Source organism: Lithobates pipiens, unplaced genomic scaffold, assembly GCF_037356315.1.
Source record: "Lithobates pipiens isolate NorthernLeopardFrog02 unplaced genomic scaffold, aLitPip1_a1.2 Scaffold_27, whole genome shotgun sequence".
In the NCBI taxonomy this organism is placed as follows: domain Eukaryota; kingdom Metazoa; phylum Chordata; class Amphibia; order Anura; family Ranidae; genus Lithobates; species Lithobates pipiens.
Genome location: NW_027507788.1, coordinates 21,058,227 through 21,074,296, shown reverse-complemented (window position 1 = coordinate 21,074,296; position 16,070 = coordinate 21,058,227). Strand labels below are relative to the sequence as shown.

The 16,070-nt window shown below is 41.7% G+C and overlaps 1 long non-coding RNA gene across 2 annotated transcripts in view; it reads right to left on the bottom strand.

Moving 5' to 3' along the window:
- Positions 1-15,204, bottom strand: part of LOC143933119 (uncharacterized) — a 30,664-nt gene extending 15,460 nt beyond the window's left edge. Inside the window, exons 1-2 of one of the 2 annotated variants that reach the window (XR_013263017.1) lie at positions 15,173-15,204; positions 1,958-2,044 (exon numbers count right to left, since the gene is read on the bottom strand). This is a non-coding gene — a long non-coding RNA (uncharacterized LOC143933119). Of the gene's footprint in view, positions 1-1,957; positions 2,045-7,668; positions 7,774-15,172 lie in introns of those variants that run through there. The other variant, XR_013263016.1, reaches the window with a different exon arrangement.
- Positions 15,205-16,070: the final 866 nt, after the last annotated feature.

Below are 16,070 nucleotides of genomic sequence, written 5' to 3'. Positions count from 1 at the left end.
ATATATATATATATATATATATATATATATATATATATATATATATATATATATATATATATATATATATATATATATATATATATATATATATATATATATATATATTCAGTGTTTAGAGCTCTATTTATTCTTACCTTAGTATTATAAAGAGCCTGATTATTAATACTATAATAATATTGTTCTGCTATTGAATAAATATCTATCTAGTATTAATAATCAGGCTCTTTATAATCCCAAGGTAAGAATGAATAGACCTGAAAACACATTGATTTTTACATATATCTCAGTTTTGGAGATCTACACAGTGATTGTTTTTTGGTGATTTTTTTTTTTCAGAGCAATACATAGCCTCCTTTTGACTAAACAGGATTATTTGTCCCCATGCCTCCTAAATTGAGATAGTTTCTATACGCCAGTAAGTTGCCTTCCTTTTTTCATGCCTGGGTCACATCCTTGTGCATGGTTATCCTTAGGTGTGTCCCCATATCAACCTTTCATCTCATTATTGCCCTAACCGTCCTCCACTCATGCCGTCTTTCCTTAGTTTTGTAAGTATTAAGTGTTATGCCACATGAATTTGCGGAGGCCAATATGTAACGCTCTATACTTATGTTTTTGAATGTTTGAGATATCTAATATGTTTATAACTACTTTATTATAGATGTACTCACTTTAACCCTCAAGCTCCTGAAGAAGCGTATAAAATACGCAAAACATCTTGAGCAAGTCACTAAGCTGGATCACACCACCCCTCAATTAAGCCACTATTGGATTTCTGGATATCAGGGAACCATGGTGGTTTTTACCACCATATACACACTATGATGATTAGGGGCTCCCTATTTTAAAATGGAGGATTAGTGGTGAAATCAGCATAGTTGAGTTTGGGTCAATAGACAAAAAATATAGTGCAATATATATGTATTTGGGATTGTTTTTTAACCTGAAATCATCTAACTTTTCAATAGATTCTATTTTCTAACATTTAGTTGTGGCTCCATTAAAATCACTTTCTTTGTCCATTTTTCTGTAGCTATCCTACCAACCCCTAAATGCTGTGCACATCATACAACAGACCCTAATTGTACCATCACCATAAGCCCAATACCATGAAGCCCCTAGTGGTACAGGAAAGGGAAGACCCCCAAAAATGTACACAAGGACAAGCCAGAAGGTAAAAACGCCTCAAGATTACCTGACTTGCAGCAACATGTCCTACCCAGGCCACAGAATTCTATTGTACTTCCTATGTAACTAGGACAGTTTTAAGAAACTGCTTTAATTAGTACAAAGGTCTTAGCAGAAGTCTTGAGGAACATTCTTTTAAATATCCTTATACCAAGATACTTGAGCTTAATGTACTTAATGTACACAATAAATTATTATATATATATAAATAATTTATCGACCTATAACATACGCCGGTGTATAACATGCACCCCAAGTTTAGGAGGGAAGTTTAAGGAAAAAAAACGTACATTTTAAATGCCCATCAATGCAGCCTTCCACTGTCCCCCCTGCAGCCTTCCCCAAAATTGCAGCATGGTTTCGTTTTAAATTTTCTGCCGCCGAGATCTTCGGCTCCTCCCGCTGCCAAAATAGACCGAGCCGAGCCGAGTGTACTCGGCTACTTGGCTCCGCTCGCAGTAATGCCCCATCCCGCCCCTTGGCCCAGCTCCTATGATGGACACAACATCGGGCCAATGGCGGGACGTAAAGGCTAGGAGGTGGGACTGGGCTTGACTGCAAGTGGAGCAGAGTATACTCGGCAAATGTCGGCGGCGCTCCACAGACAGAGCAGATCAGCGTATAACATGCAACCACGATTTTCCCCTGATTTTAAGGGGGGGGGGGGGGGGAAAGTCTGTGTTATACGCTGATAAATACGGTATATATATATTTTTTTTTTCACTTAAATGTGCCACAGCATTTATGGACGAAATTTGATACATACCTCTAATTTCTCAGCTGTTGACTCTTGAAGAGACCATCATTGCCATAATTCAGTCTTGCTGGTCATCCCGCCATCTTCAAAATAAATCTAGGCATTGGGATTCCATAAAAACATAAATCAGTGAAACGGAAGAATATGCGTTGGGTGTAATGAACAACAGATAATGAAAATTGAAGTTAGCCATTTAAAGTATTGAAGTTCTAATGGACATCTCAGGAGAGTTTATGTAGAACATAAAATAAGGGTGCCTACATCCTAAATTGACATATATAAAGACAGCGAATACAAATGGGGGAACAGGATTTTCTTTGTACCGTTATGAGACATTACAACAAGAATTTAAAATTAACAATTTTTGTATTGTGTACATATAGTTTTATAAAAAAAAAAGTACACAAAGATCATGTAAACGTACAAATTATAGAACTGTTTTTTTATCCCTCGATGGTCATTAAGGATGAGCCGAACACCCCCCACCCCCCCCTTCGGTTTGCACCAGAACATCTGAACAGGCAAAAAATTCAGAACACACGAACACAGTTATATTCTATAGGACACGAATATGAAAAATCAAAAGTGCTAATTTTAAAGGCTTATATGCATGGTATTGTCATAAAAAGTGTTTGGGGACATTGGTCCTGCCCCAGGGGACATGCATCAATGCAAAAAAAAAAAAGTTTTAAAAACAACCGTTTTTTCTGGGACCAGCAATTTTAATAATGCTTAAAGGGAAACAATAAAAGTGTAATATTCCTTTAAATTTCATACCGGGGATGTCTCTAGTATGCCTGTATAGGGGCGCATGTTTCCTGTGCAGTACAATCTGACAGCAAAATTACATTTCTAAAGGAAAAAGTCATTTAAAACTACTAGAGGCTATAATGAATTGTCGGGTCCAACAATACACATAACAGCTCATTGATAAAAAAAAAAAAATGGTATGGAATTTCCCCACGGTCTGGCCTACATATTAAGGGGAACACCACCCCAAAATAAAAAAAATGGCGTGGGGATCCCCCTCAAAATCCATACCAGACCCTTATGAGCACGCAACCTGGCAGGCCACAGGAAAAGAGGAGGGACAACCCCCCCCCCCCCCTTAACCGTACCAGACCACATGCCCTCAACATGGGGAGGATGTCCCCATGTTGATGGGGACAAGGACCTCAGCCCCACAAACCCTTGTCTGGTGGTTTTGAGGGTCTGCAGGCGGGGGGCTTATCGGAATCTGGAAGCTCCCTTTAACAAGAGGACCCCCAGATCCTGCTCACCCGTGTGAATTGGTAATGGGGTACAAATGTACCCCTACCATTTCACAAAAAAAGTGTCAAAAGGGTTAAAAAACACGAGACGTTTTGACAAGTCCTTTATTAATTTCTTCTTCTTTCACCTTCTTTCTTCTGGTCTTCCTTCTGTGTTCTTCTTCCCCCATCTTCTTCCTCCGCTCTTCTCATACCGCATCTTGCTCCGGTTTCTTCTCTGCTCCGTCTGCACGATCCGCCTCAGTGGGAGTCTTCCGCCTCATCACGCTTCTGTTCTTCTGACACTTTATATAATGGACGCATAGGGAAAGCCATAGGGAAGTCCCCGTGCATCAGAGGGGTGGGGTCATCGGGTGACCCCACACTCTGTTATATTAGAAGTGTCAGAAGAACAGAAGCGTCACACGGCGGAAGACTCCCACTGAGGCGGATCGTGCGGACAGAGCGGAGAAGAATCCGGAGCAAGATGCAGGATGAGAAGAGAGGAGTAAGATGAAGATGGAGGAAGAAGAACACAGAAGGAAGACCAGAAGAAAGAAGATGGAAGAAGAAGCGGAAAGAAGAAGTTAATAAAGGACTTGTCAAAAGCTGTCGTGTTTTTTAACCCTTTTCACACTTTTTTGTGAAATGGTAGGGGTATGTACCCCATTACCAATTCACATGGGGGGCGGGATCTGGGGGTCCCCTTGTTAAAGGGGGCTTCCAGATTCCGATAAGCCCCCCGCCTGCAGACCTCCACAACCACCAGTCAAGGTTGTGGGGATGAGGCCCTTGTTCCCATCAACATGAGGACATCCTCCCCATGTTGAGGGCATGTGGCCTGGTAAGGTTAAGGAGGGGGGTTTGTCCCCCCTCTTTTCCTGCGGCCTGCCAGGTTGCATGCTCAGATAAGGGTCTGGTATGGATTTTGAGGGGGGTCCCCACACCATTTTTTTTTTAATTTTGGGGTGGGGTTCCCCTTAATAACCATGCCATACCTGAAGGGCCTGGTATGGAATTTAGGGGGACCCCCATGCATTTTTTTTTTTCATTTTGGTTTGGGGTTCTCCGTGGGGAAATTCCATGCCATTTTTTTTTTATCAATGAGCCGTTGTGTATTGTCGGACTCGACAATTCATTATAGCCTCTAGTAGTTCAAATTACATTTTTAAAGGAAAAAGTAATTTAGCTGTCAGACTGTTCTGCACGGGAAACATGTGCCCCTATACAGGCATACTATAGACACCCCCCAGGTATGAAATTTAAAGGAATATTTTACTTTTATTGTTTCACTTTAAGCATTATTAAAATCACTGCTCCCAGAAAAACGGTTGTTTTTAAAACTTTATTTTGCATCGATACATGTCCCCTGGGGCAGGACCCAGGTCCCCAAACACTTTATGACAATATCATGCATACAAGCCTTTAAAAATTAGCACTTTTGATTATTCATATTTGTGTCCCATAGACTTTAACAATGTTCGTGTTCTGCCAAACTTTTTGTCTGTTCGCTTGTTCATAAAAAGGGTTTGGGGACCTGTGTCCTGCCCCAGGGGACATGTATCAATGCACTTTTTTTTTTAAAGACTGCCATTTTTACAGGAGCAGTGGTTTTTTTAATGTTCAAAAGGGAAACAATAAAAATTAAATATTCTTTTAAATATCGTGCCTGGGTGGTGTCTATAGTATGCCTGAAAAATGGCGCATGTTTCCAGTGTTTAGAATAGTACCACAGCAAAATGACATTTCTAAAGGAAAAATAGTCATTCAAAACTGATTGCGGCTTTAATGAATCGTCGGGTCTTGGCAATATGGATAAAACTCAAAAGAGCATGGGTCCCCCCAGTCCATTACCAGCCCTTTGGGTCTGGTATGAATATTAAGGGGAACCCCGGACCAAAATAAAAAAAATTGCATGGGAGTACCCCTAAAATCAATACCAGATCTGGTATGGAAATTAAGAGGAACTCGAAAAAAAAAAAAAGGGGGTGGGGTCCCCCACAATCCCTACCAGACCTGAGGTCTGGTGGGGATTTTAAGGGGAACCCCGCACTAAAATGAAGAAAAATGGCATGGGGTCCCCGCCAAATCCATACCAGACCCTTATCCGAGCACGCAACCTGGCAGGCCACAGGAAAAGAGGGGGGGGATGAGAGCAGCCCCCTCCTGAACCATACCAGGCCACATGCCCTCAACATGGGGAGTGTACTTTGGGGTTTGACCCCAAAGCACCATGTCCCCACGTTAATGGGAACAAGAGCCTCATTCCCAACAACCCTTGCCCGGTGGCTGTGGGGGTATGTGGGTGGGGGGCTTGTCAGAATCTGGAAGCCCCCTTTAAACAAGGGGACACCCAGATCCCGGCCTCCCTCATGTGAATTGGTAATGGGGTACATCATTACCCATCATTTCACCAAAAAAAAAAAAAAGTGTCAAAAATGGTAAAAAAAAAAAAAAAAAAAAAAAAGACAAGCATCAGCTTGGGACAAGTCCTTTATTAATAAAAAAATCCCCCATGGGAGGCTCCCGTCGACTGACGTCTCTTCTATGATAGTTCTTATATCACTGAGGGCCCAGAGACGTAAACAGGTGACCCCGCCAACCTCTGATGCCATGGGGGTTTCAAGTGGCATCAAAGGGGGGCAGGGTCACCCATTTACATCACTGGGTGGCCCCGCCCTCAGTGATACAAGAACTGTCACAGAGAAGAAGCGTCAGTCGACGGGAGCCTCCCATGGAGGACATTTTTATTTTTTAATCAAAGACTTGTCCCAAACTGTCTCTTGTATTTTTTTTACAATTTTTGACATTTTTTTTGTGAAATGATAGGGGTACGCTGTACCTCATTACCAATTCACACGGGGGGGCGGGATTTGGGGGTCCCCTTGTTAAAATGGGGTTCCAGATTCTGAAAAGCCCCCCTGCCTACACACCCCCATAACCATTGGGCAAGGGTTTTGGTGAATGAGGCTCTTGTCCCCATCAACATGGGGACAAGGTGCTTTGGAGTCAGACCCCAAAGCACCCTCCCAATGTTGAGGGCACGTGGCCTGGTACGGTTCAGGAGGGGGGGGCGCTCTCTCACCCCCCCCCCCCCCATCTTTTTCTGCGGCCTGCCAGGTTGCGTGCTCGGATAAGGGTCTGATAGACCCCTACACCATTTTATTTTCATTTTGGCGCAGGGTTCCCCTTAAATTCCATATCAGATCTGGTATTGATTTTAGGGGACCCCCACGCAATTTTTTTATTTTGGTTCGGAGTTCTCTTTAATATTCATACCAGACCCAAAGGGCTGGTAATGGACTGCTCTTTTTTCAATGAGTTTTCTTTATATTGCTAAGAACCGACAATTCATTAAAGCCGCAATTAGTTTTAAATTAAATTTTTTGCTTTAGATATGTCATTTTGCTGTGGTACAGTTTTAAACATGGGGAAAAATGCTCCACTTTACAGGTATACTATAGACACCCCCCAGGCATGATATTTAAAGGAATATTTCATTTTTATTGTTTCATTAAACATTGGAAAAAAAAAAAAAAAAAAAAAAAAAAAAAAAAAAAAACACTGCTCCTTAAAAAATGGCAGTTAAAAAAAAATAAAAATAATAATTGCATTGATACATGTCCCCGGTGGCAGGACCCAGGTCATGTTAGTGTCCCATAAACTTTAACGGTATTCCAGCAGCTTTCGAATTTGCCACAAACACCGCATGTTGTTTATGGTAGGCGAACTTCGAAGCTCATCCCTACCGGAGACATGCGGGCCATACATTACAAATGGCAAAGGGAGACATGCGGGCCATACATTACCAATGGCAAAGGGAGACATGCGGGCCATACATTACCAATGGCAAAGGGAGACATGCGGGCCATACATTACCAATGGCAAAGGGAGACATGCTGCCCATACATTGCCAATGGCAAAGGGAGACATGCTGCCCATACATTGCCAATGGCAAAGGGAGACATGCTGCCCATACATTGCCAATGGCAAAGGGAGACATGCTGCCCATACATTGCCAATGGCAAAGGGAGACATGCTGCCCATACATTACCAATGGCAAAGGGAGACATGCTGCCCATACATTACCAATGGCAAAGGGAGACATGCTGCCCATACATTACCAATGGCAAAGGGAGACATGCTGCCCATACATTACCAATGGCAAAGGGAGACATGCTGCCCATACATTACCAATGGCAAAGGGAGACATGCTGCCCATACATTACCAATGGCAAAGGGAGACATGCTGCCCATACATTACCAATGGCAAAGGGAGACATGCTGCCCATGCATTACCAATGGCAAAGGGAGACATGCTGCCCATACATTACCAATGGCAAAGGGAGACATATACATTACCAATGGCAAAAGGGAGACATGCTGTCCATACATTACCAAAGGCAAAAGGGAGAAATGCTGTCCATACATTACCAATGGCAAAAGGGAGACATGCTGTCCATACATTACCAATGGCAAGAGAAGGCATGCTTCACATTCATCATCAGTGGATTGGATTTAGCAGGGGGTTCCCCTGGAGTTAAATGGTTGCTCTACATAGTGCAAGGGCTTGCCTGTTTGAATAAAAAATAATAATACATCAGGCGCCAGCATAAAATAGTTGATAGTAAACCTTAGAAGAGATTATACATGAAGATAACATGTAAATTTGTCACATTTAAACAAAGGGCAGAAAAACTGTAACTTTTAAATGAACATTGCAAACATAATCCAGCAATACTTACCAACCAAACATGGCGGCAGCAGCAGCAGCAAGCCATGTGCTCCTAACTGTAGGCCAAAGGAAAGACCTGAGCACAAGTGGGCGTATTTATATGTAAATCAGACTTTTTTTTTTTCTCAGCCAACTTTATTTGTGACAGTGCCAAACTAACAAAGCTCAAATGTGCTCTAAAAGTTTAAAATAACTTTTTTCTTTTGCAACCGGGGGATTGTATGTTCGCTGTTTCTGGACAGATGCAGAAAAAAGGGAATAACATTAAAATAAAGTAAAAATAAAAACAAACAGAAAAAAAAAAAGTTTTAAAATGCATGGTGAACCAGGAAGTTAAAGGTCAGCTGACACTTACAGCCTCATCTCTTGCATTTTAACCCATTACTGCACAGGTTCAACTTGACAAGGTGTTTGTTTTACTGGTTTACAGAAGGGAAAAAAAACAAAACAAAAAAAAAACAAAAAAACACACAACAAGGTCTGTCACTTTTGTCTTGTAAAATTCAGCAACCAAATTAGACAAATAGGTTTATTCAATAATGCAAAGTGCATTGACCCTACGCTCACACCTATGCATTTTTGAGTGCGTTTTTGCAGTTTGTAGAAATGCACCACAGTCCATTTGACATGGCTTCCTATGATACAGATTCACAACTATGTGTTTTGCAGCTGCTGCATTTTTGGAAAAGGTTGGGGGCAGCTTTTTTCGCTGCGTTTTGCATGCAATAGCCTTCAATGGAGTCGCACCAGAAACACAAGTGTTTTTTCCCCCCTTTAAAAACACTGTATATAGCTGGATGGAGCAGGCTGGGAAGTCGACTGCTACGTCCATAACAATTGATGTGTAATAGACTTCAATGTAGTCGCACGAGAAACGCATGTGTGCCATTTGTGATGCGATTTCTGATGCGATTTGCGTTTTTTCCCCCTTTAAAAACAATGTATATAGCTGGTTGCTAAGGAGCGGGGTGCGAAGCCGGCTGTCACATGCATAACAATTGAAGAGTCATCAGCTGATAGCGGAATGTAAAAAAATAAAATTGCCAGCAAAAAAAAAAAAAAAAAAAAAGACTTGGGCGCCCCCTCACAGGTCCATACCATTTGGTAATAGACTTCAATTGAGGCACACCAGAAACGCAAGTGTGGTGTTTGTGATGCGATTTGATGTGTTTTGCTTTTTTTTCCCCCTTTAACCTCCTGGAATCCGGGCTATGGCCAAATGATGGCCAAAGCGCAGATGTGAATTTCCGGGAGGCCGTCGTACGACGGCCTCCACTGTGCACGCTCCCTGCGCACTGTGATCACTGAGACTCGGGTGATCACCGATCTGAGTAAGGGGCCAGTCCCGACCCCTTACCATGTGATCAGCTGTCAGCCAATGACAGCTGATCACTTGATGTGAACAAAAGCTCGGTGATCAGTTTTTTTTTTTCTCCTCCGCTGTCAGCGGAGGAGGAAAAAAAAAGCCGATCACTGGCTCATCTTAAAAGGAACATCAGTCCCAAAAAGGAAGAGGCAATTATGCCTCATTTATAACAGTAACAGTGTCCACAAGTGCCACCTATCGATGCCCACAAGTGCCACCTATCAATGCCTACCAGTGCCACCTATCAATGCCACCTAGAAGTGCTGCCTATGAGTGTAACCGATCAGTGCTCATCAATGCCACCCATCAGTGCCCATCACTGCCACCCATCAGTGCTCATCACTGCCACCCATCATTGCTCATCACTGCCACCTCATCAGCATACATCAATGACGGACAAAAATTACCCGTTTATAAAATTTTAAAACAAAAAAAAAAGAAAAAAAAAAAAATGCGGTCTTTTTACATTTTTAAAAAAATAAATAAAAATTGCACAGGTGATCAAATAGACCCCCAAAAAAGCTCTATGGGGGGGGGGGGGGGTGATAAAAATGTCATTTGGGTACAGTGTAGCATGACCGCGCAATTGTCAAAGTGCGACAGCTGAAAGCTGAAAATTGGTCTGGATAGGAGGGGGGTTTAAGTGGCCTATAAGCAAGTGGTTAAAAACACTGTGTATATAGGTGGTTGCCAAGGAGCGGGCTGGAAATCCGGCTTCCACGTCCATAACATCTGATGAGTGTAATAGACTTCAATGGAAGTCTGGTATGGATTTGGGGGGGGGGGGGATCTCCCACCCCAAAATTGTATTAAAAAAAAAAAAAAAATGATGTGGGGTCCCCCCCAAAATCAATACCATACCCTTATCTGAGCATGCAGCCCAGCAGGTCAGGAAAGGGAGGGAGCGAGCGCGTGCCCCCCTTGAACTACAGCAGGCCGCATGCTCTCAACATTGTGGGTTGGTTTGGGACAACCCTGGAGGTTTGGGGGTCTGCGGGCAGAGGGCTTTAAGAAAGGGGCCTGCGTATCCCGCCACCCATGTGGAGGAGTATAGGGTACATTGTACCCTTACCCATTCACACAAAAAAAGAAAAAAAATAGTGTAGCATTACAAAAAACAAGAGACGGTTTTTGACAAGTCCTTTATTAAAAATGAATAATGTCCACCGTCGTAGCTCCAACGTGTCTTCTTCCAGTGTCGTCACCAATGTCTTCTTCCTCCACCATCTTCTCCCACCACCGCTGAGCCGCTAAAGAAGGTCCTCCGCTGATGCTGGCTCCCTCCATTGCGTCAGTGACGGTGTCCGCCAGTTCTTATATAGCCATGGCCATCCGGTGACGTCACTCAGAGAACCCACCCCTTGTGACATCATATGCTGTTTAGTTTTAGTAATTAAATGTTGCTACGACAGGGGCAGGTATGTACACAGCACCAGGCTGTCTCCCAGGGGCGTACCCGCTCATCTCAGGATCTGCATCTTTCCATTAAAGGGACTTTTTGATAGCTGGGATATACTATATGCCGCTAGCCTTGCTGAATATTAATAGCATTTTTCCTTTGTGGATCCTAGACATTTGAGTGCTATTTGTTCATTGGTTGACATGAGATGCACACACCTGCCCCTGTCGTAGCAACATTTACTTACTTACTATTTGCTGGAAATACTCCATACCTTTGGTAACCCTCCAGCCACCGGAGATTTGTACACGCGGCCTAGCCCACCCAAAGATAGTGAGATTCGTTCTCCCCCTTTTTTTCTTTGTTACATCTCTGAACCTTGATCATCCTGAAGAAGCCTAACGGCGAAACGTGTAGATGCACAAGGGCTCATTGTATTATTTTCATATGATTTTTAATCTTTTTGAATACTGTAATCATACTATGTACTTTTTTCAATAAATATTGTTTTTGTTACTTCTTTATTGTTTCTTTGCCTCAAAAGTCCGACCTTTGGTTACTTTTTTTAGTACCCCTTTTTTCCAGTGCTGAAAATGGCCTGGGCAGGAAGGGGTTGAAAGTGCCTGGTATTGAGGCGGTGAAAAAGTAAATAAAAAAAAAAAAGCAAAACGTGAAATGCATAAAAACACGCATCAAAAACGAGGGTTAAAAAATGTAAAAACACACTGCAAAATGTGCCTGAAAAACGCATCAAGCATAGCCTGCATAAATGTGAACCTAGGCCAGTGATGGCGAACCTTGGCACCCCAGATGTTTTGGAACTACAATTCCCATGATGCTCCACTACACTGCAGAGTGCATAAGTATCATGGGAAATGTAGTTCCAAAACATCTGGGGTGCCAAGGTTTGCCATCACTGACCTAGACTAAGGGCCCGTTCACATCTGTGTGTCATTATACACATATCACTTTTTAGTGCATTTTTAAATGTGTTGCGATAAAATTAACACACAACACAGCATAATACCTTTTTCAAGCATCTCCTCCAAATGGGCATTTCAGTGTTCCAATATAATAGAAGGTGCATTTTTGTTGCGTTTTTTTTTTACAAAATGGACTAAATATGCAACACACAGATCTTTTCAGAAGGGCAGGGCACCACAGTATAGTATATAGACACGTGCGGTCCGTTTCTTTCCAAATTGAAATTCAGGCAAATTTTTCGTTATTCGGAAATTCAGCTGTATCCCAATTTCTTAATTACAATAGTAACACATTTAAACCAATCCAAAACGACAAACAAAATTTCGGATGAAATTCAAACTCAAATCATTTTCGAATTCAATTTGAATTTTGGATGAGAATAAAATAGAATATAAAAAAAAAGAATAAAATAGAACAGAACAGAATAGAAAATAAAAGAATAGAAAAAATATAATAGAAAATAAAAAAGAATAGAAAAAATATAATAGAAAATAAAACAATAGAATAGAAAATAAAATAACAGAATAGAATATGAATAGAATAAAATAGAAATAGGAAGAATATAGCAATCTTCTGAAATTCGAATTTCAAGTAGAATAAAATAGAATAGAAACAAATATTGTTATTATTATTATACACGAGCTATATAGCACCAACAGTTTACGCAGCGCTTTACAAAGTAGAGGGGGGGTAGCACAATACAGAAGGGACCGGAGGGCGGTGGTACAAAAGGTAATAAATGCAGGCATAGAAAAGAATAGAATCAATAGAATTTGAAAAAAAAAAACTAGAATAGAATAAAAAGAAAAAGAATATAACCTTTTTTCTTTAATTGGCGGGGTTAGTGGGCACAAGCTCGCTGCGCACAGCGTGACTGTGCCTGCGGACTCCCGGCAATCATGTCACAGAGTCACAGAACGGGGAAGTACATATGTAAACAAGGCATTTCCCTGTTCTTGTGACATGACAGGGATTTACTGCTCCCTGTCATCAGGAGCAGTGATCACTGTTATGTGAGTTGTAGCCCCTCCTCCCCACAGTTAGAATCACTCCCTAGGACACACTTAACCCCTTGATCACCCCCTAGTGTTTAACCCCTTCCCTGGCAGTGTAATTTACACAGTAATTGGTGCATTTTTATAGCACTGATTGCTGTATAAATTACAATGGTCCCAAAATAGTGTCAAACGTGTCCGACGCGTCCACCATAACGTCTCAGTCATGAAAAAAAAAAAAAAAAAAAAAAAAAAAATCGCAGATCGCCGCCATTACTACTACTAATAATAATAAAAAAACAAAAAAATAATAAAAATGCCATAAAACGATCCCCTATTTTGTTTGTCTATAACTTTTTTGCAAACCAATATACGCTTATTGTGATTTTTTTTTTTTACCAAAAATATGTAGAATACGTATCGGCCTAAACTGAGGAAAAAAAAATGTTTTATATATTTTTTGGGGATATTAATTATAGCAAAAAAGCAAAAAAAATAGCTTTTTTTTCCAAAATTGTTGGTCTTTTTTTGTCTATAGAGCAAAAAATTAATATTGCAGAGTAGGAATGAGCTCAGGCGTGTTCGCATTGGAACACGTGCAGAGCCCACCAGGAAGTCGGCGCAGTGCTGCGCTAATCACAGGCAGCGAGACACTGCCCGATCTCTGCAGCTGCACTTCGGGGCAATGTCTCACTGCCTGTGATTAGCGCAGCGCTGCACCGACTTCCTGGCAGGCTCTGCACGTGTTCCATGCGAACACTCCAGAGCTTATCCCTATCGCAGAGTTGATCAAATACCACCAAAAGAAAGCTCTATTTGTGGGGAAAAAAAAAAGTCAAAGACGTTGTTTAGGTGTAATGTCGCACGACCACGCAATTGTCAGTCAAAGCGACGCAGTGCGAATTGCAAAAAGTGCTCTGTTCAGGAAGAGGGTAAAATCTTGAAGTGGTTAAAGCGGCGCCTATGGCGATTTTTCTAGGTACCGTAGTTTGTCGCCATTCTAGACATGGGTGCCGTCAATAAATTTGTTTCGTTCTGTTCCGTTGCGGTTCGTATTAAAATTAATTTGTACTTCGTATTTCGTGTCCGAAATTCCGTTTCAATTCGTACGAAATACGAATTGTCGTTAGGTTCGTTAACTTGTACGAACGTTCGTTACAATGAATTTAAAGGCAAAAATATACCTCAATATGACATTCGATGCTGATGGATGTTTGGTTTTTATCCGAAATACGAAATTCCGTTGAAGAATTTCCTATCCGAAATATGAATTTTCCTTAGATGAGGGGCTCCCACCATCCCTGTGCTGTGCTGACTTCCTCCTGGGGATTCGTAAACAAAAGTTCGTATTTTGTACAAAATTCGGACGCATGGCAATTCGTATTTCGGATCCTCCAGAACGTACGAATTTAGGGAAATTCGTATGAATTTGAGATTCGTACAAAACGAATCGCACATGTCTACGACATTCCACGAGTGTGCGCAATTTCAAAGCGTGACATGTTAGGTATCTATTTACTCAGTGTAACATCATCGTTCACATTACAGAAAAAAAAATTTGGCTAACTTTATGTTTTTTTTTTTTTTTTTTTTATTCAGTAAAGTGTCTTTTTATCCCCCCAAAAATGCGTTTGAAAGAGCTCCTTAGTATCAGGATGTGTTATGTATACACGTTAGTGTGTGTGATGTTTACCCCCCCCCCGTGACCAGGCCATTTTTTAGCAATACAGTACTGCGTTACTTTAACCCTTTCATGCCTAAGCCTATTTCTGACATTATTTATATTTTTGTTATTTATTACTTTCACAATTTTTGAAATATTTATGAGTTGCACATGAATTTATTTATACTATTGATCAGCATATATTTGCTCACATAATATTGTTTAGGGATTATATGGTATAGATTCACGGCTACAGAGATCGGGTAATGTCTCCCTGCCTGTGGTTAGCGCAGCGCCGCACCGACTTCCTGGCGGGCTCTGCCCATGTAGCATGCGAACACGCCGGAGCTCAGCCCTACCTAATACACAGGGATCAAGGAGGCCTGAATATAATTTAGTTACACACAGTGTTTAGCAAAACTCTCCTCCAAAGTAAATTTACAAGCGGTAGTAGTATTGTACATCAGACTGTAGCAATGTAGAAGTTTCATCATTGATGTAGGTTGTCATTGATGAGTAATCAATAGAGGAAGAAATCAACTGTTTCAGAGATAGTTATTGAAGTCTGAATGGGATCGGAAGCTCTGAATGCTACTTTGTGGCCATAAATTGCAAATGGGTATGTAATGTGGAGAGGGTGATGTACGGACAAGGTTGCAAGCCAAAGGTTTGAACTTTTACTATTTGCTGGAATGGTATAGCTTGATATAATATACAAAGCTTGGTTTGGTTCCATGGGGGTGGCTGGATGGAGGGTAAGCAGACTTTATTGAAGGAGGGAGCCATAGCACAAGGAAATATAGTTTGTGATCCAACTCTAACATTGTCTTACCTTCTTGATGTCAGGTGGCCATTGTACCTTAGGCAAACGAATGTGAGGATCCACCTTCTCCAACACATCCCTGAACTAGTGAGTGAGTATCTGATTCATTACTGGTGTTGATGTTGCTAAGGTTAACCCTATAAACCAGCACAATGTTGTGACAGATTTCTTTATAGGTCTTATAATATATACGCTATATTGTCAAAAGTATTGTGACACGGACATGAACTTTAATGGCATCCCAATCTTATGCCACGTTAGGGGTGAGCTCAGGCGTGTTTGCATGGAACACATGCAGAGCCCCCCAAGAAGTCGGCGCAGAGACAGGGCAATGTATCACTGCCTGTGATTAGCGCAGCACTGTGCTGACTTCCTGGCGGGCTCTGCACGTATTCCATGCTAACACGCCTGAGCTCATCCCTATGCCACGTACACACGTCCAGACTTTCCAGCAGAAAAGGTCCGGCGGACTTCCGACCGAACGGACTTGCCCACACACGAACGGTTCAAAGTTTTGAACGTAATGGCGTACAACGGGACTAGAAAAGGAAGTTCAATAGCCAGTAGCCAATAGCTGCCCTTGCGTCGTATTTGGTCCATCGGAGCAGCATACAGATGAACAGTTTTCCCCATAGAAATTGATCGGACAGATTTGAAACACGTTCTATTTCTAGGTCCGTCTGAATTTTTGAAAAAAAAAGTCAGATGAAGCCCACACACGATCGTAATATCCGATGGAATGATTCAGTTGGACCTTTTCTGACGGAAAATCCGGTCGTGTGTACGTGGCATTATTCTGTAGGGTTCAATATTGATTTGGCCTGCCCTTTGCAGCTATAAGGCTGGGTTCACACCAGTGCAAACTGGATACAAATTTCTCCACATCCAATTCGCATGACAGGAGATT